Source organism: Rhea pennata, chromosome 20 (assembly GCF_028389875.1).
Source record: "Rhea pennata isolate bPtePen1 chromosome 20, bPtePen1.pri, whole genome shotgun sequence".
NCBI classification, from domain to species: domain Eukaryota; kingdom Metazoa; phylum Chordata; class Aves; order Rheiformes; family Rheidae; genus Rhea; species Rhea pennata.
In genome coordinates, this window is record NC_084682.1 from 1,873,601 (window position 1) to 1,897,137 (window position 23,537).

Below are 23,537 nucleotides of genomic sequence, written 5' to 3' on the forward strand. Positions count from 1 at the left end.
TTGCATGATGACCTGTTAGGCTGTGTAACAGTGACAGACAGATGGTCATTTTTGTATCCATACAATACTTTTTACATTGTTAGATAGGGTGATACCCCAGAGACCAGCTTAGTTTAAATTCATGGATTGACCTAGCCTTCTCTAACTAACCTGTCTAAAAATCCTCCAGACTCTCTAGTTTCAACATTCTCTCTGGAAGTTGAGCTCCAGGAAGATGAAGTCTTGAGTTTGCCTTCAGTTATTGAACAAATCAAATGTAGAAGCAAAATCAGGAGCTTGAATTCAGTCTCTTATTGGCATTAGGGTAAATATTTTGTCCACTAAAAGCAGGGACTGCCAGTTTCAAAAGAAGCATAGTATATATTTTTTTCAAATGTCCCTTCTCATGTTATTAAGTCTCAGATTACTAAACAATCAAATTATGAGGATTTTTCCCAACATTGTAAGCCCACTGTTTGCTATTCCCTTTCACTCATGAGCTTCATGATTGTTCTTTCTAGACAATTTCACTTTCAGACTTCTCCTGCATGAGCAGTTTTTCAGCTCCCAGCACTTAAATCCATCAAATTTATTCTCACTGAAACTAAACACGTTTCATGAATTCTTTCATTTAAGCTACAATTTCAAAATCCTAAATACCAAGTTTAATAGTACTAACAGTGCTCCTATCACTGCTTCAAAATTAAAAGGGTCAGGAAAAAAAAACATTCTGAAGTGTTTTCACTTTGGTGTTTATGTATTGAAGGATATTTTAAAGACAGAGAACAACCTTGGGTCCAGCTGAATTTCGTGAGGATTTTATAATTTACGTAAGAAAGAACAAATGGGTATTAGAATGGAAATTCTTTCCAGAAATGAAAGGAAGCAGAGTTTGATATGACATTAAGATCATGTAACTTACTTTTCAAGTCATCCCAGATGTCCCAAGGAGTATGGTGTGCTGCCTGACTTGGCCACAATTTTTGAAATCCTGCAATAAGTAAATAGAGAATTGTTAGCAGCAGGAAATAAGAGATCAAGAAACCATTGCTTATACAAAGAAATTGCAAAAGCATATGTATCTTTTTAAAGCTGCCATATGGATGGGCCCTACTGTAAAGCCACACATGAAGTACACATGAGAAGTAGCCATAGCACTAAAGAGACATTTCCAAAGACAGGGCAAAAATGCCATTACAACCACAACGGCCATGGAAACGACATGGGGAAGGATACCACAAATATCCTTGGAAAGGCAGTCTGGATCTCAGCCTGGACTAACTTTTCTTCCCTCCCAGGAAACGATATGGGAGAGAGCCTGGATTTCCTCCTTCCAGTGGGTTTTATAGTCTGTGAAAGCCATGTGAATAGAGTGTGGGATTGTGAGACAGCAACAAAAAGGAGAGGCTTAATATGAAAGTTTGCAAACATCTGACAATCAGCACAGCATAAAATTAAAACCCATCTAGATGGCAGCAGATGGCCCATAGGAATATATCAAAGCTTGTCCAACTTGATTAGCACTCAGTTGATGGGATTTATACATGTGACAAAAGCACCTATTTCTTCAGTATTGCAGCTGGTTGATAAAGCTAAATATTGAGTAGGTTTGGTTTCCTTTTAAAACTGCTTGCTAGCATTTGAAAATCAGTGGGTACTAATACATACTGAAGGTCTGACCCACTGTCCGTGCTTTGACCACCCTTGCGAGATTCCACGATCGTTATTATTCATATGTATTTGACCATGTCCAGGGAGCTAGGTACTGTACAAATAAATGGTCTCTGCTGGAAAGAGCTCACAGTGGACAAGCCATTCAAAGGGCTAAGGAAAAGGTATGAAACACATACCTGGAGGGAACAGGGTGATGCTCTGCAGACACTGTGCTAGCACAGTGACAGCAGCGAGGCTTTGCTCATCCGCACCTTGGGGTAGCGAGAGGAGATGAATTGAGAGGAGAAACTAGAAGGGAAGATGAGCTGGCACTTGAGAATGCTGAGCCCAGAGGGCCAGTTTAGTACATGCGAGGCTATTCCAAAGTCCTGGCCAGACGTGGAGCGTGTTTCCCCAACCCTGGACTGGCAGCGGCTTTTCTGGATGACAGCTAGCCCATAACCACAAGGGTGCTGTGTCACCATCCCAGGGTGAGATAACCTTCAGAGCTGGCCTCAAGACTGCAACCGATACAGAAAAGCCATCAGGATCTACTCGGGAGGGACCCAAGCAGAGAGGGCAGGACAACTCAGCAGCAGGCAGCAAGTCCCTTCCTGCTGCCACGGCCCGCAGGCAGGCGAAGGCAGGGACAGGCACAGCCTTGCTCCTGCTGGCAGCTGCGCTCCTGCCAGTGCTGCGAAAAGATGCCTTGGGGAGAGCAGTCCCAATCTTGGGAAAGACACAGCTCACCTCAGTAACGGTGATCGTTTCTGCACTCCGAGACAATCTTGACTGAGATGGAAAAAAAAACAACAAAAAGAGCAGCATAAAGCGGAAAACTTTGTCTCTTCCTACTAATTATAATCCTATTTTGTACAGAGAACCTGTCATTCAGTTTCCTTTAATGGTTAGTTTCTATTTCAACTCTTCCTCCACCCTATTATCTTCTATAATATTCAGTCCAGCTGGGTGATGGATTGATAAAGGACCATCCTGCCAGGAGCTGGCTTGCTCAGAATGGCTGTCATGTGCACCTAACTTCTATATCTTCTTAAATATTTCAGTTGTTTGAGATCTTTATTTCACATTTCGATTTCCTGTAGTACAGTAAATTTATCTTAGTCAGTCAAGTTCTCTTCCAGCTCTTCCTTCCCCTTATCTTTTCTTCCTCTGTACAACTGAAAACACCTACATTATCTTTGCTGCCGATAAACCCAACTGGTGGTAATCCACAGATCATTTTGATAGGATGGCATCCAAGTCAAAAGGAGAACTTTGAAGTACTGCGTTTGTCATCAGCTCAAAGTTCGTTGTTTAAACCCAGCATCTACTTCTTTCAAGGTGAAATGTATTTCACACTCTAGCAAAGTAGAAACGGTCTTGGGTGCCTGCTGACTTAAGGTGGCACTTCCACGGTCCACAGTAAATTGGTAGGGATTGGTTTCTTTCTTTCAGCCCCTCCGTCTACCCAGGTCTAGCATTACTATTTTAGTTAAGAGAGTAAAATGCATTAGTGATATATCCTCTGAACATTCCTCCAAGAGGGGAAGCTGACCAAAACCCAAGAGACTAAGCAACTCGTCCGAAGTCGTACAGGAAGCCTATGCTGCAGCCAATAACTGAACTCAGATCATCTGATCCTAGTGCAGCGCTCGCACCAGAAAATATCCCTCCGCTCCAAGTAGCAAAAGCAGTCCTGCAATACCCTGGATTTCTGTTGACTTCCCACTAATTCCACCACTAATATCAGAGCTAAACAGACTCCTTAGGCCAAATCTTGACAACCACTATTTCCCACATCAGATAAAAGCTTTATGTTTTGAGTTTCCCCTGGGTATGACTCACCACAGAGAAAATTCTCATTAAAGCAGTGTATCCCACCAATATTCCTGCACTTTGAACACAAATCTTACCATAGGCACACTGACGATCCTGAACTCCAGCCCAGGTTTCATTTTTTTTCTATAATTACCCACTACTGAATCACTCTCAGCTTTCCTACAGCTCCCCTCTTCCGCAGAGGGATGTAGACCCAGCGAGCTTGGGCAGACAGCCACAGCCAAGGGAAACAGGAGCACGGCCGTTCCTGAAAGCGCGGGCTCGCATCAGGGGCCCGCTGCCCAGCCCTAGCAGATCCCTCATACTCCTGCTCTTTGAGACCTCTTTCTGCTTTGCCCCATACTCTTCCTTGGTCAGAGTCCTACGACCCACACGGGGCCTCTAGCCCTCCCCATAGGCTGCACTTCCACCAGCACAAGGTGGAAAGAACACCTTGACGTAAGATCATTCCTCATTCTGCCTTGGATGACGGTCTGAGAGATGACTGACTAACACCATCTCCTCCCGGGAGCCCGTGGTCCGCACTCTGCCCTCGAACGCTGCTCGGAAGCGCTCAGCGCAGCAGCAGTGGAGTGCTCTGGATCGCTTGTTCCACGCGTGCAGCTGGCTGGTCTCTGCCCGCGCAGACTCCTAACACGGAGCAGCTGGTAGGGGCTGTGCTCTGACAGCCGAGGCTGCTGATGAGGACAGGAGTGAGAGAAACACCCCCATGGCCAGCTTTTGCCCTTGATGGGCTGAGGACCCCAAAGCATTCTTCCATTAGGTTCTCTCAATTACACTCATTCTGCACACACCTGCAGTCCCATACCTCTCCCAGTGACACTGCTTTATTGACCATCTGAGTGATTTGCACCCAGTTCGAGAAACTGAAGAATCTGACCTGCACCTCTTTGGGCTAAGCTTGAACTTCACCCACAGGCTCTGACAGTTTAAACTGAATTAAAAAAAAAAAAAAAAAAAAAGCTCACAGCAGATGACAAACAGAAGTTACTGCATGCAAGCAGGCAGCCAATGCAATCACCAGGAAACATGAACAGCATGCCTTTACACTCTCATAAATCTGGTCCTAGGTACTTTTGGATCTAGGACAGGGCCTAGGTTGGAGGGAGGGTTATTGATGTCATCCAGATTTTTGGAAAAAAATCTGATAGATGCAAGCCAGATCAAACCTGTGTGCAATTTTAGTCCTTCAAAAGCCAAAGTAGGCTTTGCCACCTTTACTTCTATGAGCAGTTGCCTTTTCTTTGCTATCAGTTCTGCTCCTGGATGCAACAGGAAGCAAGAAGAAACTTAAAAGATTGTTCGCACTGTACTCAAAGGATGATAGTGAAAAACTGCATTTAGTCCTGCCTGCTCTTTCCCTTATTTCTGAAGGCTATGGCTATATCTGCTCTGTTACTATCATAATTCCAGCATCTAACACTACTGAGCATTACTGCTATTATTTTAATAAATCTTTTCTGTCTTCCTGGGAGGAGAGAAGCAGAGGCTAAATTGCTATTATCTACTGAAGATCAGAGAAAATAAGTGACTTACCTAATCTCACAAAAGACCTTGATAGCAGAGGTGGAAGCTGCACTGAACACAGATCTCCTCTCTCACTCCAGTGTCCCAAACCCTTCACGGGAAGGGCAGAGATCAAGGGGTTGCCTGCCTTCACAACACGTGCAAGCTCAGGCAGCCTTGCTGGAAAAGTTTTGGTCTATTCTGCTCTGGTTTCTTAGCCTCTGCTATTGTATGAGAGGAAAAAATAATTTGAAAGGAGCTTAAAAAATAATGAGATGTGCTCTCATGTTTACCTCTCTCCAAAAGTCCACCCGGATTTTAAAGGGAGCCACACTCACTCAACAGGGAGGCCAGCGCCGGGGAGCTGAGGTTCTGCTCGTTTCCTCTTTCACTGGGTGCAGTTCACACATCTCAGCCCTGCAGTGGGAGCTGCCTGGGGGGTTTCCTGCAAATTTCACTGCACTGATCTGGGAGGAAGCCAAAGACTTTCCCCCATTCTTAAGCACTTCATTTTCTTTCCCTACTAAATGAGATGCCTAAGGCTAAACTTGAATTTGCACTGAGGTTGGAGAAGGGGACTGCCCTGGGGAGTAAGGGGGGTTAAATACAGCTCTTTGGATAGGGCTCAGGACAGACAACAGGCGTGCACAGCAGGGACGGAGGGAGGCATCGTGCCGCCGTGCAGCTCTGAGAGCTTAATGATTCCAAACACAAATGGTTAATTTTCATCAGCAGCCTCTGATCTTGCACTGGCAAATTACTGCACAGGCCAAACAGTGTGGGTTAATTGTATAGCACTTATGTGTCTGTGCCTACAAATCAAGACGTCAGAGGCTATAAAAATGCATAAGCAATTTTTCTCAGGCACAATCATCAGAGACCTAGGGAGAGAGGAGAAGGGAAGAGATGATTAGATGGATAGTTTCAGAGAGACTAAACTGTCTGTTTGTCAGTTCTTCTATCAGAAGACCATACCAGCAAGAGGCTGGAACAGAGCAACCCTGCTCCCTCCTCGTCCTTCCAAAGGCAGGGAAGAGCCAGCACAGCGACAACTGACACAGCAGCATTTCCCGAAGCTTTGAAGTGAGCACAAAGGGGACATCAAAAACTAGTGCAGGGTAACTTGACTAACGGTGCTATTGCTAGTGACCTCTAAGCAAGAGAGGGGGGCAGGAACGGAGCACAAGGACAGCTCATCCCTGGGGCTGCAATCCAAGAGACCCTTGGATCTTCTCCGCCCCGTGTGCAGTCTGAGGCCATGCTACATCCTTCTCCCCACCTGCTGTCTCTGCAGTCTCACCACCGGCCTTTGCTCGAGAACACCTTATGATGCCTCTTTTGCTGAATGCCAGTATAACCTACCTTGATGGCCATGAATGGGCTGTGCTGGGTCTTGTCACTGGGCCAGGGATAGACTGAGATCCTCTGTGGCTACCAAAGAAGTAGCCACACACACGTGCTCCTGTCTGACTCAGCACCTCTGCTTGGCAGAGAAGTCAAGCATTAATCCAGACTTCTTGTCCTCGTTTCTCCTCTCAGTTATTCCTAGAGCAAATACTGTCTCAATTTTTAAAAAGAGCATCATGAATTGCAAAATCATCTCCTGGTTTCACTGCCTATTTGCATTACTGGAAACACCACCAAAGCTTTTCTTGGGCTTCAAGAGGTTTGGATTAGGCCCTGGGGTGGGTTCCTGGGAGACTTCAATCAGCCACAGGTTGCAGAAACGAGAGACATAGCTGATGAGGACAACACAGCAGCTGTATGCACAAGCCAGACCAAGCAGGTACCATTTTGGCATGCTTAGGGCACTGTAAATACAGAAAGGGCTTTAAACACTGGAAAGCATTGAAAGAGCAACACCAAAGCAACAAGGCTACCTGCATTGGGGAAAGGGTTAAGGCAGCTTCTCCCCTCCTTGCAGGCTGGCAGCTCTGCTGTTACGCCGTGCGGTATCTCTGCCAACACAAAGTACCCACGTGAAACGGACAGCTGTGCAGAAGCCTTCACGTCACACATGACATTTGGGAATATATAAAAATCCCAGGACACGTGGCTGCTTTGTGCTCCTTCACCGCAGTCCTTGCTTCCCTGACCTGGAAGGTCTCACTGCTATCTCCATGTGGAGAGAACACGGGGGGCACAAGGCAGGGGCTCTGCCCAGAGCCTTTCCCTCTTTAGCTGGGGCCCAACCGCGGGCCGTTTGGGCTGGGCTGCCCTGTCCCTTCGTTAACGTTTGGAAGGGCTGGAACTGCCCACGTGGGCTCTGAGGAGGCTCTTTAGCAGAGAGACCTTCGTCAGTCAGCCAACAGCCCCTACTGAGGCCTTAAGTTCGCAGGCAGCGGTCACAAGCACGAGGACACTTTCCCCCAAGACCACAGAAGTTTAAATGTTTCAACAGCAAGGAGCAGAGAGCACGTTTTGAGTTGCTATGGGAAACATCATCCTAATAACATCTTTATCAACCCCAGGATATGATTAGAGAGCAAGGAAAAAAAAAATACTCAGCTAGAATAAAGTTGTCTCGTTTTTTTCCCTTCTCACCCCAGCAGCGCCCGCAGCCCAGCCCTGGGAGCAGCAGCCGGCCGAGCTGCGAGCACGCAGCACCCCCTGGTGCCACCCGCTCTGCTCCAGGACCCCAGCCCCACTCCCAGCTGCCAACATCTGGCGGCAGGCAGGAGCAGCCAGGATGTGGAGGCCTGCTCCGCACAGGCTCCAGGCACAGCTGCTTTTCTCCCGAGGCAGAGCCTGCTCTGCCCGCAAGCAAGCGGCCAGGGAATGACGCTGAGCTAGGCTTGGAAGGAAAACAGCAAACCGGCTGGGTATCTGGTAAAACTTCACAGAGCCACAAGAGAAATTAAATCTTCTGTTTTCTCACACAAAAAATTCCTCCAAAGATATGCCTCAGGTAGGTACAAATTTATGAATGTTATGAGCCAGACATGCAAAAGCTTGCCTGCCCAGCTTATTGTGCAAAACACAATAGTTTGGAATTGTATCCTTTCTGACTGTCACTTTGAAGGAGAAAGGAAGTCTAGGCTGTCTCTCTATAAGGTTTGGGAAAGAAAAAGTGGATTATAGCTCCAGCAGAGCAAGGCTACTGTCTGGCTGGTTATACAAGGTTACAGCTAGAAAAAGAGTGAGATCTGAGTTCTTGTCCCCACTATGACACTGTTTTATTCTGCGGTCAAAGGCAAAAAAAATGTCATAGCACTGTGTCTTTTTTCCTAGATTAAAAAAGGAATATTCACACCTCCTCTTATAGCAGTCGTAGAACTGTAATGAGTGAATTTGTATGGAACATGTTGCAAGTGGAATGAAAAAGTTACAGAAGAAGAAATTGGTACTGCATTTGTTTTCAGTGTTTCTACATACTTCAGTGAGATGCTTGTGGCAGTGGGAAGAGAAAGGTGGGAAGGGAACTTGTTAGTCTTCTGGTGGCATCCCAGTCCCCAAATGACATAAATGCTAAGAGAAAAACTGACCTTTTGTCATTTTGAAATTAATGTGTGTCCTGGAAGTGCGTGAAAAATGTCTTCCTACTATCCCATCTTTTGCACAGGCTAATACCATCTACATTAAAAAAAATCTTACATGGGCAAGTCTAAGTATAAAAACCTGAGCTTGTAGTTTTCTACACTGTGCAGAGCTTCACTGGAAAGCTTTTTCCTGCAACTTTCAGCAGGAATATTCAGGGTCAAAATCCACCAACAAACTCATTCTAATAAACTGATGCTAACTAATAAGGGAACACACCTGCTCTGAGGAAGGGTGGGTAGGATTATATGGTACAGCAGAACTCTTTAAATCTTTCAGTTTTTAATCATCTAACTCCTGTCTCTATGATTTGATAGCCTCTGTCTTTGGACTTTATAAGAATGAATATTTAGTCTTATGCTAGCTGGGGTTATGACATGCTGAGGCAGTCCCATATGCAAAAGCAAACAAAAAGAGTTCTTTCCTCACTTTCCTGGGGAATTGCAAATGCTTCTTGAAATTCACTTTTTCTAAGAAAAAGCTTTTTGAAAAATAACCTTCCAATCTTGCTTACAATGAAATGCATGACCTTTCATATCTCTAAAAAAAAAAATCTCTGGAATATTATACATAAATTTCATTTTTTATTAAAATATCCCTTACCTCAAAGTCCTTTTAATATACACAGTAAAGTAGAACATAGGAGAAGCAGAAGATCTGTATTTTAGTCTCTGTTCTAGAGTTTGTGCTATGCTATTGCCTCTCAAACACATACACTCCTTTCTCCATCTCCATCCTTCCTTGACTGATGTAGCTGCAGAGTTAGTTAATACGGCTTTACAAAGAAGCACTCACCCCGGGTTTGGGACTGACAGCCCAGGCAGATGAAATCTCATAGAAAGAAGCAGTGCTAGTTTCCCTATCAGTCAGCTGCAACTCCACCTTTAACAGGTCTATTGGCAGGCGCTGGGGTCTCTGCTGAGACCATCCATCAGCATGAAGTTTGGGGCTGAAATGAGTGAGACAAGAGCCTTAGTGTTTAGGAAAGCAAGGAACCAGCAAACTCATTTCACAACAGCTAGCACTTGAATACAATTTTTAAACAGGCTATACTCAAACCAGCAATCTAGACCTGAGGAGCTCAATAGCTTCTTACCAGCTTGGAGTAATTTTGTCCCCCAGAATCAAACATGGCAGCAGGACACCCAATAAATATGTCTACAGATCAGTGATTTAATTAAGGGAAAACCATGGAAATTCCCAAACCCTCCTAAATATCTGTTTCCTGGCTCTAACTAGTCAATAACTTGCCAACTGAGCAATGTATTTGTCTGCTCCCCTCCATATATTTTCTGCTTTTCATTATAATTTTCTAAATAATACATTACAATAAGTTATTCATCACACTCAGCAGCTTTGTGATCCCTCCTCCATCCTGAGGAATTTCACTAATAAATCAGTTGCACAAATATCTGGCTAGTATTGCCATAGTTTTGAACGTTTTCCATTTATATGCTCAGCACCTGCATGAGCTGGCTATGAGGTTGTATCAAGACCCATCATTTAAATTAAACAGCATTTCTTTGCCCCAGGATAGCTATGTCTATTACTCCTCTCCTTGTGGTCCTCCAGTGGATGCCAGCGAAAGAGCAAAGGGGCAATAGACATAATAAAAAACAAAAACAATGCAAAAAGAAAAGAGAAAGCTTTGCTTGGAGCTCCATTTCTCCCGCTCCTACTGTTGGGACTAAATTCACGGGAGAAGCAGAAATGGCACAGAGAGGTAAATGAAAGTAGGATACATAGAAATAAAGGCTCTGGGGATAAAAAGGGGTCCTGGAGGACTGGCAACTTCTGTTAGGAAGGCTGAATACTTTTGGCCAAAGCCCTCAGTGCCTCAGAATGTAACTCTATCAAAGGTCACATTTGCACCTGTGAACTATCAAGAAAGCGGGGCTCCTCTGGGACACTACAGATCACACAGTACATGAAGGACAAAGCATGAGCAAGCAGGGGAGACAGTATGCAGCTTTCCAGCTGAGATCAGGTGAGTCCAGAGTAGCTGATGAACACTGCAAAAGTATATCCATTCTAAAAGACATGGTTGAAATACACCTTACACTCTAATCCTATCCCAATGAAGCTCTGCGACAACATCTAGAATGACACTAAGGGCTTTCCTAGACTTTCCTGTTGATTCTGAATTGGTGGAGAAGGTAGGCCAAATAGGACTTTCTGAACTTGATAATGGCACCATCCAGGGGATGCTGTTTACTCCCTAGTTTTGATACAGTCTTTATATGCAATGCTGAACAAAGAATTGCTCTTCATAAGGATATAACTGTGCATCTGACCTGTCTTTATAGCAGGTCTTGAATTTGGTTCCTGTTGCCAAAAAGAAGCAGCTTGAACCATTTGTGTTCAAGCTTCCCAAGACAGAGTCTGGATGTGAATCAGCATCACCCATCCCTAGCTGGCACTCAGCTTTTCCAGGCTAGAGACAGCGAACAAGACAACAGGAACCTCCTGTTTGAGACCTAAATTAACATAGCAATATATTTACATACTTTTCTCCTGTGTTTGATTTAACTTGGGGAGAGCTGTTGTAATGTCTCTCACACTAACAATTTCGTGTCTGGAGCATACAAAGGACGCCTTGAAAAACTAGCTCTGCCCTTCTGCCCTGTTCTCTGCGATCACTCATCTGAGAGATGTGGCACAGTCTGCTCCTACCTTTGGCCTCCCTGCCAATACTACTAACAAGACAGGCGATCAGTGCCAATGATTCTGGCCATGCAGACCTCTCCATAATGGGACTGGACGGAGGCCACCAAGCACATTTCTAAACAAGCCAAAGCTTTTGCTGACCTTTCAGCACTATCCACGCAGACTGTATCCAGATTTATGACCCAGAGAGAACACTCCTGTCATAGATTTTCTCACTCTGGCTGCCACCAAACCAGATGTGTGCCATTCCTTATGTGCCACAGCGCTTGACACAAATCACAACGATTAGAAGGTACAACCTAGCACTGTGACTAGGATGTGAGCCTAATCATTTCTAGTCATGCCAGATAACTGACAAACAGGGGTTGAAATCTGATTGTTTCTTTACAGTGCTGTAAAAGCTTACAGACGCTGGCACTCATCTACTGGGCACATTCCAATGGAGAAAAATCCTAGATACCTGTAAATATGTAAATACTTTAAATGCTCTTAAAGAGGGAGGAACAAAGGGGCTTCTGTTTTGCTCCTCTTTGTTTTTTAAATTGCAGGAGTTCCAACCAGGAGACATTGGGAAGCACCCACCTTCCTTTGTGTGGATAGGACACCAAGGAAAAATAATTTACGTACTTGACACTATTTTAGGCTTCTGTTGGCATGGCTATATCAGCCATGATCTCTCTTCAGCAGGGTGGGGCCAAGCAGAAGTTAGTGTTGACATACTGATATCAGGAAAACCGTGCTTCTACTAGTATGGTTTGTTTAGTTTTTGTGTGTGTCTGCATGCATGGAGAAGAAGAGATGTTTTTGCCAAGACATTGCATCCAGAGGAACAATTTTGCTGGTATAGGCTTTTAGCTTTCCTATATCAGTAAAGCACTCTGGGTGTAGACACGTGCCAAGTCATACATTCAAGCGAATTAGATCATGTTCATTAACTCCTTGAGCACTAATTTCTAAACCTTCACCATCTGCTGGCAAGATCTTCAGAAACAGTGAATGGAATCTGAGACAGTGGATTTAAGTACGTGGCAATGGATCAAGCTGGCAAGAGGTCTGTGCCAATATATAACCTAGAGCACATGTGTGTGTGTTTGCTTACCTTCAGGAGAGGGAGTCTGGGTTTGGGAGACAGCTGGTACAATGGCAGGCACGAATGAGGCAATACAAAGTGATTCAAACCTGGAAAAGAGCCAAAAAATGAGAAAAGTAAGGTAGAGAATGAAAATTTGGAGCTAAAGCTTTGTCAACTCTAGAGAACTGAACTGTTTGTAAATGAACCAGCTGGCTAGAAGTGATTTAAGCACAAACGCTGCAGTGCCTGCACAAGAGCCACATTGGGCCAGGTGAAGAAACATGGCAGAACAGCCCTGTGTCAAATGCTTTTCTAAAGCATCTTGCTGGGACTCCTGGCACAGCTTGCAAGAGCAGCCCTGTTCCAGGATATCTTAAAAGGGGCATCAGAGATAAGCTCAGCAGCACCATGGGAAATCATGGAAGTATAGTTCAAACTCCCATAAACTAACAGCAAAACCTTGCCTCCCACTCCAGGCACCCTCACAGGCACGCTGCGGTTCCCCAGCTCTCCCAGACGCCGGAATACAGGGCCTCCATCTGAGAGACAGCGCAGCATCACTGAAGCAAACCTAGTGATGCAGCTAGAAGTGTCTTGTATAAAACAAGCCAAATTACAGGCACAATCATCTATACGTGTGCCCTGGCAGAACAATCCTCTCACTTGTGCATACAAGTGCCATTGCATGATGTTTGTCAGGAATACGTAGGTGAAACCAGAGTTGAAAACTCTGGACATGGCAGTGGGCTGGGCTGAGTTCTCCTTGCTTTATTCCCAGCTCAGCCACTGATCTTTTATATGATCTTGGAAAAGTCACTCCAGCCCCTCCTCCTCTGCCTGCTCCACAGCAATCTGGCAGCTGCAACAGTCCGCTCTCTCCTTAGTGCTGCTTAGCACTCGCAGCTCCTTTCTGGGGCAGTGAGGGCTGGACACAACTCCCCTCCCTTGCCGGGCACCCAGTGCAGCTGGTCAGTGGATGTGCTGCTGGCAGACATTTCCTGCGCAACACATCTGAACACAGGGACTCCCTGAATGCCGAAGTCTCTCCACACTCATCCTCTGCCCGCTTTGACTGCATCAGCTTTGCCCCCTCTAGGGCAGAGGGGCCAAGATTTGCCTCTGCAGCAGCTGCTGCCCCAAACTATAAATTAAATCTCCAGTTGCTTTTTACCTCTTGCACTTGCTCTCCCAAAAAGCAATGCTGTTCGTTCCAAACACCTCGTGGCAGGAGATGACTCAGCCAGGCCTTGCGCAGACAACGAGCGGGATGAAGGCACGCTGTGCTGCCATGACCTCATTTACAGTAATGCTAGCTGCTCACGACGTCCCTCCGGCTGCCTGTTTGAGCTCCCGGCGTTGCTCAGCCGGGCAGGAAACAGAGGGTGCCCTGTGTCTTGTTCCAGAGCGGGTGGCGTGGCCAGAGCCCGGCTAGCTGCACAGCACTTGGCTCCACTGCCAGATTGTGTAAGAGGTGCAGCGGGATCTGCATGTGTGCAAGTGACTGGTAATTTTCCAGGGTAGGTAGCTGGGGAATTCTAGCCTGAGTCACTCAGTGGGAAAAAGAAATTAGTTTATTCAAATTAGCTTTATTCCCTCCTCCAAAACTTGCATGAGAAGATTCCTCCCCCCACCACCACCGCCTTGCAAAATGATGCAGCATTGACTGTCTTTCTAGGTACAGTCAGGACAAAGCAAGGAAGAGATGAGTAAGTGCCTGCATGCATAATGCCCATAGTACAGAGACAAATGAGCAGATGGCTGTTCCTAATCTCCTCAGCCTAACTGTCACCTAGCTCAGTAAAAAAGGGAAAACTCATTGGCTCCACCTATTTACCAAGATCTCCTGGTGCTCTTGGGTGACAATGATATCATTAGAATATGCCATACTCAGTGGAAAAGAGCTGGCAAACTCTTGGGTCTTCTTTCCCAGTTTGAAACTGGACTCACACTCGGTAATTACGCTGCAGCGTTATCATCACAGGCAAACACTAGGGTTTTGCTCCCATGCTGCTGTTTGCAGAGCGCAAACAAGTGCGAGCAAGCCACTTGTCCTCCCTGTGCCTCAGTTTCACCACTGCAGAGTACTGACCACAGGGGGCTGCTCTGAAATTGAAGAGCTCTAAAATAATGGGACAAAAGTGTCATCAAAACACAATTTACATTCTAGTAATGACCACGGGCCCCAGTTCAGATCTCAGCCCCATTGCACTGAACAGTGCCTAGTCAGTGATTGACAATTCTTGACCCATTACTATTATGAGCTCTTCTGATATAAAAAAGAAAATGCAATTTGAGGATGGAGAGAGTGCATTTGCTATAATCAAATTTTTCCAGCTCAGCAACAGTGGAACTGGCCTGTCAAGACACATTATTGTCTGTGGAGAGGTTCTCCTCTCATTCCACCCACCAATGCCCCCTTTGTGGCAAAGAAAATAGGACTGAGACCCAAATTGTTCAAAATTGTTACCACAGAAGACTGACTTAAGCTTCAAACTTAAAACCAAAAGAACCAGTTCTCTCATCACTGTCTCTCACAAACAACTGGGGAAGTACTAGGCTGCCACTTTAGCACACGCACTATAGCTTTCTGCATAAATATAGCAACTTCCATCAGACAAAGGTTGCTCTCTTTTCCCTGCCCCACAATCAAAAAAAGCAAAGAAAGGAGAAACCAACATTTTAATTTAAATCATACCTTCTAAAACTATTTTGCCAGACTTGCTACTTCTACCACTCAAGACAGCGAAAATGCTCTGGAAACCTTAACTCTTTGAGCCTTTGTTTTCTTATGTCACATCGATTCCAGAACAACCCGTGACCCGCCTTCATGGAGCAGCAGTCCCAAATCCAGAGGCTCCAACTCCACCGGTCCCTGCTCTCGCTCTCAGGTGTTCAATTCTTTTTGCAAGAGCCACACAACCTTCTCTAAATAGATGTAGTCCAAAACATTCCTCTGGTAACACTCTGCCTCCTGTAAACCTGCCCCTGGGGCTGAGTCAGACCTGTGATGTTCACACAGTATTCCTGCAGATTATGCCCTTGATTAATTCCAGCCTGGAAAGACAGCAAGACTCATTTAATTTTACTCATTTTTTAAAAGAGATGGCAAGGGAAGTCTGCATGTCATCAGTCTCTCTCCTCTCCAAGCTATCCCCTTAAAATACACTGACAGATAAAATTGTCACCATCCAATTCTGCTCTGCATGTAATTCTCCCACCCTGCAGGAGCAGGCTGCGCAGTTGCCCACGCGCACAGAGACATAGCCAGCTGATGGGATGCGGGTCCCTCTGAAAACCTCAGCTTTTGATTATAACTTCTATTACTGGAGGAAAATCTGGTAAGTGGCTGGTAATACATATGAGTGACATCAAGACACCTTACAACCTTCAAATGCTCTCTTTGTAAACGCAAGGTGAGGTGAAGAGCTTGACAAACGGCAGGTTTTCATTGCTGGTGAAATGAAACACAGCCAGTTCTAGATTTCAATCATAGAAGATTCAAGAGTAAGAAAGTTAAGTTTACTCAGTTTTAACTTTTTAAAAAATAGCTGTATGCTACTTTTGAAGCAAACTGCAAATACTGATTAATTTAGCTTTACAATGTTTATCTTAAATAAACAGTATCCTGGTTTACAGATGGAGAAAGCAAGGCATAGAAGGGAAAAAATGAACTGTTCAGTATCTGCAACAGAACAAGGAACAAAACCCTCTCTCTGTGCTTTAACTACAAAATTATCTTTCCTCATTAGCAGCTAATCAGAACTACCAGAGGGGGAGAGATTAGGGACAGGGTGGAGAGAGGAGTAACTGAAAGAAATACAGACATCAAAATAGATTTTCATTTATTTACTCATTTATCACAGTGAGGCACAGGCTTCAAGCTCTTCAAGTCTGTGTTAGTCTTGCAGGATTTTGGGATGCCTTCTCCAAAATCCAAAAGGTTAATAGCTTAAAAGTCATGTACTGTCTCAGGAAGGAGAAAATCTGCAATTTTGGATTGGTCTCTGGAAGTCTTATATTGCTTTGCCTGCTAGATTATAAGAAACTCCTAATCTTCACTTGCCAGCTTCCTAATCTTCATGGGAACCCAGATAAGTTATCAGAAACTTGCTTATTAAAAAGCATCCAACTCGCATCACAGCAGATTGGATGATGATTTCTAGTGAATTTTAGACTTGGGAAATGAGCCTATGTAATGTGGAGGCAGGGAGCAGAGCTACGTCCTGGCACCCACAGCTCCCAAATCGCCCGACCCGGCCGGCCTGGGAGCAGCACAGGTCCTCGGACGCGCCACAGAGGGGGCAGGCTGCAGGCAGCATCCCGCTCGCCTTCTCCCTGTGCTTTGCTAGCAGCAACCCTCCTGACGTGAGCGGGAGCAGTGCGGTTCCTACGGCCCATGCAGGTCTTTGAGAAGGCCAACAAGGACATCAAACACAGCAAGACATTTGCTCTTTACCTCAGCTGCATCCACAGTTTCATCGTGCACTGGCTAAACAACTACAGCTCAAGAACCGGGGAGCTGGCTGGAGTCAGCCTCCCATGAAAAAGCTCTACCTATCCTTTCTACTCTGAAATTCTCTATACACATTCCTACCATCCTTCACTAGGAAGGACTCTGTATATTTAAACACTGAAATAAACCCTCAGTAGGGGTCCCCTCCCTTTTTTTTTGCCTAAAAAATGCGTTGCAAAAAGCTGAGTGTTTTATTTATGACAGACAAAGAATCTCTAATCAAAGTTTCCTTTCTCTCATTATTTCATTTTGACTTTTCAGAAGTGAAGAGATGGTCAGGGCCCATGACTTATTCATCAGACCATAACTTACAGACACAACACAGAGCTGGTTCTGAATCCTCCAGAAGGGACAAGCCTCTATAATTTATGCCTTTCCCTCGGGCTCCCTGCGGACGCTGGTCCCCGGCAGCAGCACCACGCAGCACTCTCGCTGTTGAGCGGATTAATTGTTTTCCCCGGGGTGACTCACTTCCCCGCATCTCCTGCGCTCAACCCAATGGAAGGAACCTGCAGGTGCTCCCCCCGCGGTGCCGCTGTCGAGACCCGGTGGCGCGGCCTCAAACATCGCGACTGCCACACCACCAATTCCAGCGCGATCCCCCTCGCACCACTGCGGGAGGGTCGTCAGCTCTCCCCGCGGAGTCCCGACCGAAACTCGCCCCGTGCTCCTACTCCAGCATGCAAGCTCAGAGCAACACTCAGATCTGCTGATCCTTTATATCCACCTTCTGCTAGCATAAATGACCGCACAGGGTGCAAAGCACCTCAGGAGAGTCATTGCCTTGCTTAGCCAGATTGAGATGCACCCGTTCTAACCGTTTACAGTAACATTTTACACAGAAGAAAGTGTTTTTCATCTGAGAATCTCCAAGCAGCCACCAAAGCAATTCCCACAAAAGCCTCCCGTAACTCTTGAGAAAGAGATAAGCATTTTTGTACCTCTTTAACAGAAAGGTAAGAACTGAGTCAGACAAGCTAAGCTCAAGGTCAGACTCAAGCCAGATCATTAGTGATGGTAAATCGGTGTGTTCTACCGGCCTCCGCCCACGCTGCTGTCCCACAGCCTGCCTCTGCACGCAGGTGACCTCCTAGGCAAACAGCCCGTGTGCAGAAGCGAGCAGGTCGCAGGTGGAAAACCTCTTTTAAAGGTTGACAAACAGGACACTGAGCTGCTCCAACAGGTCACTACCTGCGCAGTGAATTTCCTTTGGCATTCCCAGCTTTGCACATGAGACCACAATAGGAAATGAGGAACATATTTTTAAATAAGAGGAGGAAATGGTGTCTTTGTGTCAGACAAGTGGAAGAAATCCAGGACCAAGAGACTGCAGAGCCTTTCCACTTCAGACAGCAGGTGCTCTCCAAGATGTGGTTATGGCAACAAAATAAATGATGGATAATTGCTTTTGTGACAACTTGCCAATTAAATTAGACTCAGCAGAATAACATAATGACAATTTGTTATGCTCTGGTGGGCACTAACACACCAATCATAATTAAATGCTATGACTGAAATAGAATGCTGCTGTACACAGGAATATATAACCCCAATTCACTCCCAGTGAAACATTATAGGTTCAGACTTGATTTCAATTTCTAGAGGATAATAGCATTAGCGCACATCAGAATGAGCTTGGAATATGCATACAAGCAGCAGCACAGAGTCAGACAGAGACAAGGACAGCTGAGCCGCCTCAGCTCCTGTGGGTACCTCCAAAATATTTCTGATGCTCAGTGCTTCAAAGCAATGGGGGACATCTTCAGAGCACTGCCATGCCCCAGGAAGATTTCAAATGTCTGGCCAGGAAAAGCAGGCAAAGAAAGCGACTGGCCCAGAGAGTCCAGCCCAGTTTTTAAAAGAGGTGAATGCTCACTGGGACAGGCCTTGGAGGTTTACTTAGGGCTGTGTGTTGACAGTGCACTGGTAAAGCTCTTTCAGTCCAGGCTTTGAAGGCAGATGTTCAGGAATGCAAGAGCTTCCTTTAAACAGGGGTATAATACAACCTACCCTTCCTTGAAGATTAACAAAGTCCTCTCTGTTAAAATAAAGACAAAGAGGAAAAGTTTCCCGTGGAACTTTGATAAGGGCTACCCACTTTAAAGGGCTCCAGTTACTGTGCAGTAACCTTGGAGTGAAAGATGAGACTGGAGCAGAATACACACTGCCAGGGTTTTGCATCTACTTATGTGCTTTCTACACCTTTTTTGGTGGAAGTGGGGCCTGAAAGCTGTGTGGTATTTCAGTACACCTCACAGGGAATTCAGTTTCATGGGAGCACAGATTGGTGTCTGTTACTCACCAGCTCCAAATCAACAATCTTCTCACTGGGCAAACTGGCAGGTATCTGCTCCTTTCTGCCTGCAGCCAAAAATGCAGCTCTGGTGCCCAGTGGAACAGGCAGCACGTCTAGCTGTGTAGCTGGGCTCTCCTCGTGGCTCTGTCTTCTCAGCTTCCTTGGCTACCCTGGCCCAAACTAGCTGCTTATCCAAACTGTTGACAGTTGGATGATCTAAAAACAGAACAAGGAGTGGGTCAGGTCCTGCAAGTACTTGAGATTTACTAACGTATGAGGGAAAGCAGCAGCCAGCTTTTTCATCCTGAGCTACAATTGAGATTTTGCTCTTCTTACAGGGATGCTATGACCCATGCTCTGCTCCTCAGTGACTCCCTTCTGCCCTGCCCCAAATTATTGCCCTGCATTTTATTCTTCTGAGAACTGCTGGGCAGGGAATTCTTTTTACATATTTCTGGTGTCACAGAACCAAAATGCTAAAAGAGGACCAATCCCAATCCAGTTAAAAAATACTCATTAAGAACATAACGAGGAAAATGGTAGGGAACTGATACCATTTCTGCAAAAACCTCTTTGAAAGCACAGGGTTAGTAGAGCCACTTGTATGACATTTTCTTTCCCAGCATGGAAATTCAACACAGAAACCTGCAGTTTTCCCCGAGTAGACAGTGCCTTAAAGACCTGCTCTGATGCCGCATACATTTTCCTGACAAACGTGTAAAATGACCAGCTTGTCTGTCTAGCTGCCCTACCTGTCCTAAAAAATTGCAGCTGCAGAACCAAATCACAATGTGCTATTCCCAAAGAAAGCCAAACCAAACTCTGTTCCTCTAGGAGAGCCAGCAATTTACACAAATAAAACCTTTCTAAATTCAGGTGATGCAAAGAAGGATATTGCCTTGATTTAAGTGCCAAGCAACGAGACTGTCTAGTACCTGGGTTACAAAGGCCATCATATTCCTTGACAGATCTCAGCGTATCTTTTATCAGGTACTGTATAACAAGGCAAGTATAAAAACACAATAAATTCAAGCTAAGATACTAACAGATACAGCTTTCTTGAATATTCTAAAGCTCAAAATGGAGGGAAGGAGAGGCTCCTGTGAAAACAATTCCCCAGAGGATCTGAAGACTAAATGTTTGTGCGTGTGTTTGAGCAAGGGTGTGAAAAGAAAGAAGGGAAGAAACAGCAACACCACAGAGGACTGTTTTGCATTCAGGCTATTTAAAAACGGTATCCAAGTGTTACAAAGCTATCTTCCCCTGGAAGACATTCAGCTCAGTGCCAGTATAACAACTGGAAATACAGAGGCAAATCACACAATACTACAGTGCAGCAATTCCAACATTTTAGTATCTTTAGAGCTACATTTTAAAAAATGTAAAATGCTTTATTACTGATATCTATAAAGCTTGGTATTGGCAAGGTCAAATCATCTGGTTTTTCTGGCAAAGCTGGTGAATTATTTTGGCTGCTCCCACTGTAAGACCTGATCCTATAATCCTTATTTCCCTCGCCCTCAACATGTAATAGCAGTTAATCTTGCAGCGTGTGACTAACGGCGTAGTTGGAGATGTGTTACTGCTCAGTAACACATGCCCAAGCGCTAACAGAGCCCAGCTTTGTGCAGCGTGGAGCCGGAGATCAGATCCTGAGGCTTCAGAAGGCTCGCCCCTGCCGCCAGCCGCGTGTGCAGCCACGGCAGGCTGCTCAGCTGCTTGCAAATCACCGTCAGGGCTCAACTGCCCAATTCAGGAAGTACCCCAATTCAGGGCCAAATCCTACAACCCTTAATTCTGTGACTAGAGGCATTCATTGCAGTGGAATCGTCTCCTGTACACAAGCCCTTTCAGGGATTGAGACTGTTCAGTAAAGTACTAACCTAAATAACACTGTAAAATCTCCAGGAAGTTTCTTTTCTATTATCTATTGCACCAATACACCAGCATAGTTTGCTGTCTCTTTAGTGATTTATCTGTAAAGCATCAGCATCGGACATGCTTGTAACACATTGCTAAATGAGATGCCATTGTCTGAGGTCAGAAGCTGTCCTGAATAGCAGAGCCACTGAATTTACAAACACACAGCAGGCAAAAGGCAGGAATTTCCTCTCCCAGTACCATAAATACTGCAACTGCAGCATAGCTGAATAGCTGATTTTACTGCTAATGCTCTTATGGCAAACTAACAACCTGGGCATCAGCTCCAAAGTATAGATGTCAAGATCAAGCACTAAAAGCAGTAGACTTTGCAAAACAAAGACTTCTAGACTCTGCAGTGGGATCCGCTGTGAGAATATGGCAAATTCTTTACCTAAAATTTTTGGGTATGGCCCACAATTTTAGGAACTGACCTTGGAAAACCTTCAGCCTGCCTTTGAGATGCAAAAGGGGTTCCTTACTGCCTTCAGCTGTTTTCTGCTTTGATGCCTCAAGGAATAAGGAACCTTGTAACTGATACTTTGGCATTTATTGTCACTTAAAAATAGCTTAGCAATCAGAGAGAGGAACTGCTACACACACACACCCCACTCATCTTTCAGAAGGAAAGAGGTCAGCAATTTAGCCCAACAAAGGTCATATGGCTGCTCCATAATGGGGTGTAGGATTGCGAGACAGCAAAAGCTTTACTCCAGTCATTAACAAGTGTTACAATACCAGAAGACAGGTTTGCCCAGGCATAAGGAAGTTACTTGAATGCATGATTTGCCCTGTGAAGGCAAAGGGCAAATGACAAGGTCACATCTGCTTCTCTTGCCTGCAAAAAGCAGGAGAAGCATTTGCAGCACACCATAGCTGGTAGGTGGCAGATATCTCCCTAAGGAGATAAGGGAATGAAGGTCAGCTTCTTAGCAGGTCTGTGCGTCACCAGTACACTGGTATTTCCCACCCCTGATTCCCACTTTCTGTGCATCATGCCCAGCCATATATCCTGTTTGTTCCTAGAGGAAACTTAAGATTTCTTTCCAAATATTCATGGTGAACATTTGGACTTCTTTCCGTGCTAGTATCAGACTACAGGATAAAGGCAAGGTCAATGTTACTGTTGCACACGTTTTTCCATATTGCCTGGCACCAGTTAGCCCCTCTAGCCCTGCAGTATAAGGCAGAAAATACAAATAAAGACACTACTTACAAGAGATAAGTCATCATCACTGCAGATTTCAACCCACAGACTTTCAAAATACAGTAAAGCACATTGCTCTTTAAGCGTGTGCTACAGTATGATAACAGAGAAGAGACTCACAGAGATTTCACTCTTTCAGACACTTATATTGTCAAGAACTTCTGCCGAGGACTCAACGACCTTAAAAATTGGTAACAGCTGAAAGAGCACAGTTGAGCCCGAGTCCAGGGAAGAGGGAAGGTGCAGCAGAAATGCGACGACTCCATCTAGTGGGTAAAAGCCAAGGGACCACTGCAAGCACCGAGAAGCAACCGCACTGACATTTGCTAACAATCAATATCTCATTATTAACTGTAATCACAAGACTGTGTTTGTTTTTCTGGAAATGTATCACAATGAGGGACACATGCTCGTTGCATGTGGAAGAATACTGAAAGCCAAAATAATTATTAGTAGCGACCTGCATACACACAAAACCAAGGCAGAAGTGATTGATTGTGTATCTTTTTCATCTAAGCTCACCAGCAACCCCCCCCCCCCCGCAAAGCTACTGACCTTTCACTAACAGCTGGAAGGTAAATGCCCGATAAATAATAAATAGCTCACCCCAGGCTTTTGCTCAGAACCTTTTAATTAAAATAGTTGAGTTACTCTATGGTAACAGTGATTGACATTTCAATCCCAGCCACCCAGCAAATTTATCCATTAAAATGAGGAGTATCCAAAACCACAGAATTCTGGTCTTCATTTGTAATTTCCCCTAACTGCACCAAATACTTAACTTCACAGCCTTTACTAATGGCTCAACTCCCAGTTCTCCATTACCTATCCACAACAGAAACATCACTACTTCTCTCTACAGAACTACTCAGCTGGAAGCTTCTTCTACACTGATGTCAGCCAACAACCTGCTTGAAACGCCAAAGCCTCAGTCCTGGACGTTCCCAAGAAGTAATTTCCTGACTTATACCATATGAATGTAACCAGTCTGCCTTATCTTTCCTCGTGGATGGCTGAAAGCATATACTCATTTACCTATTTCTAGTTTTTCCAGCTAATTGGACCATTTACCTGCTTCAAAGTAACAGCATGCACGCATTTCAACAAGTTATACAGCTGTAATCCTACAGCTACTTAAAAAGAAGCATGGCAAAGTATAAAGTAGAACCTCTTTCTCAAATCTGACAGCCAAGTTATACTGCTACTGCATAAATCAAAGTTTCTTCGTACCTTCCACATTCACAAAGCATACCAAGTTTGGGCTAAGTACAGAATCACTACAGAAATGCAAGTTGCAATATACCTTCTTGCATGTGGTCATGAAAACTAATGGTTTAAAAGCTCAACA

General features: G+C 45.0%; 1 long non-coding RNA gene across 2 annotated transcripts; it reads right to left on the reverse strand.

The window, feature by feature from the left end:
- Positions 1 to 913: 913 nt before the first annotated feature.
- Positions 914 to 19,214, reverse strand: LOC134149497 (uncharacterized). Of its 2 annotated transcripts, none has more exons than XR_009960447.1 (5): positions 19,069 to 19,214; positions 12,281 to 12,360; positions 9,310 to 9,463; positions 6,858 to 6,935; positions 914 to 970 (listed from the first exon to the last, which is right to left on the reverse strand). It is a non-coding gene; the product is annotated as an uncharacterized LOC134149497 (long non-coding RNA). The 2 variants fall into 2 exon arrangements; XR_009960448.1 differs by lacking the exon at positions 19,069 to 19,214 and adding an exon at positions 13,425 to 13,536.
- Between the last annotated feature and the right edge of the window lie 4,323 nt (positions 19,215 to 23,537).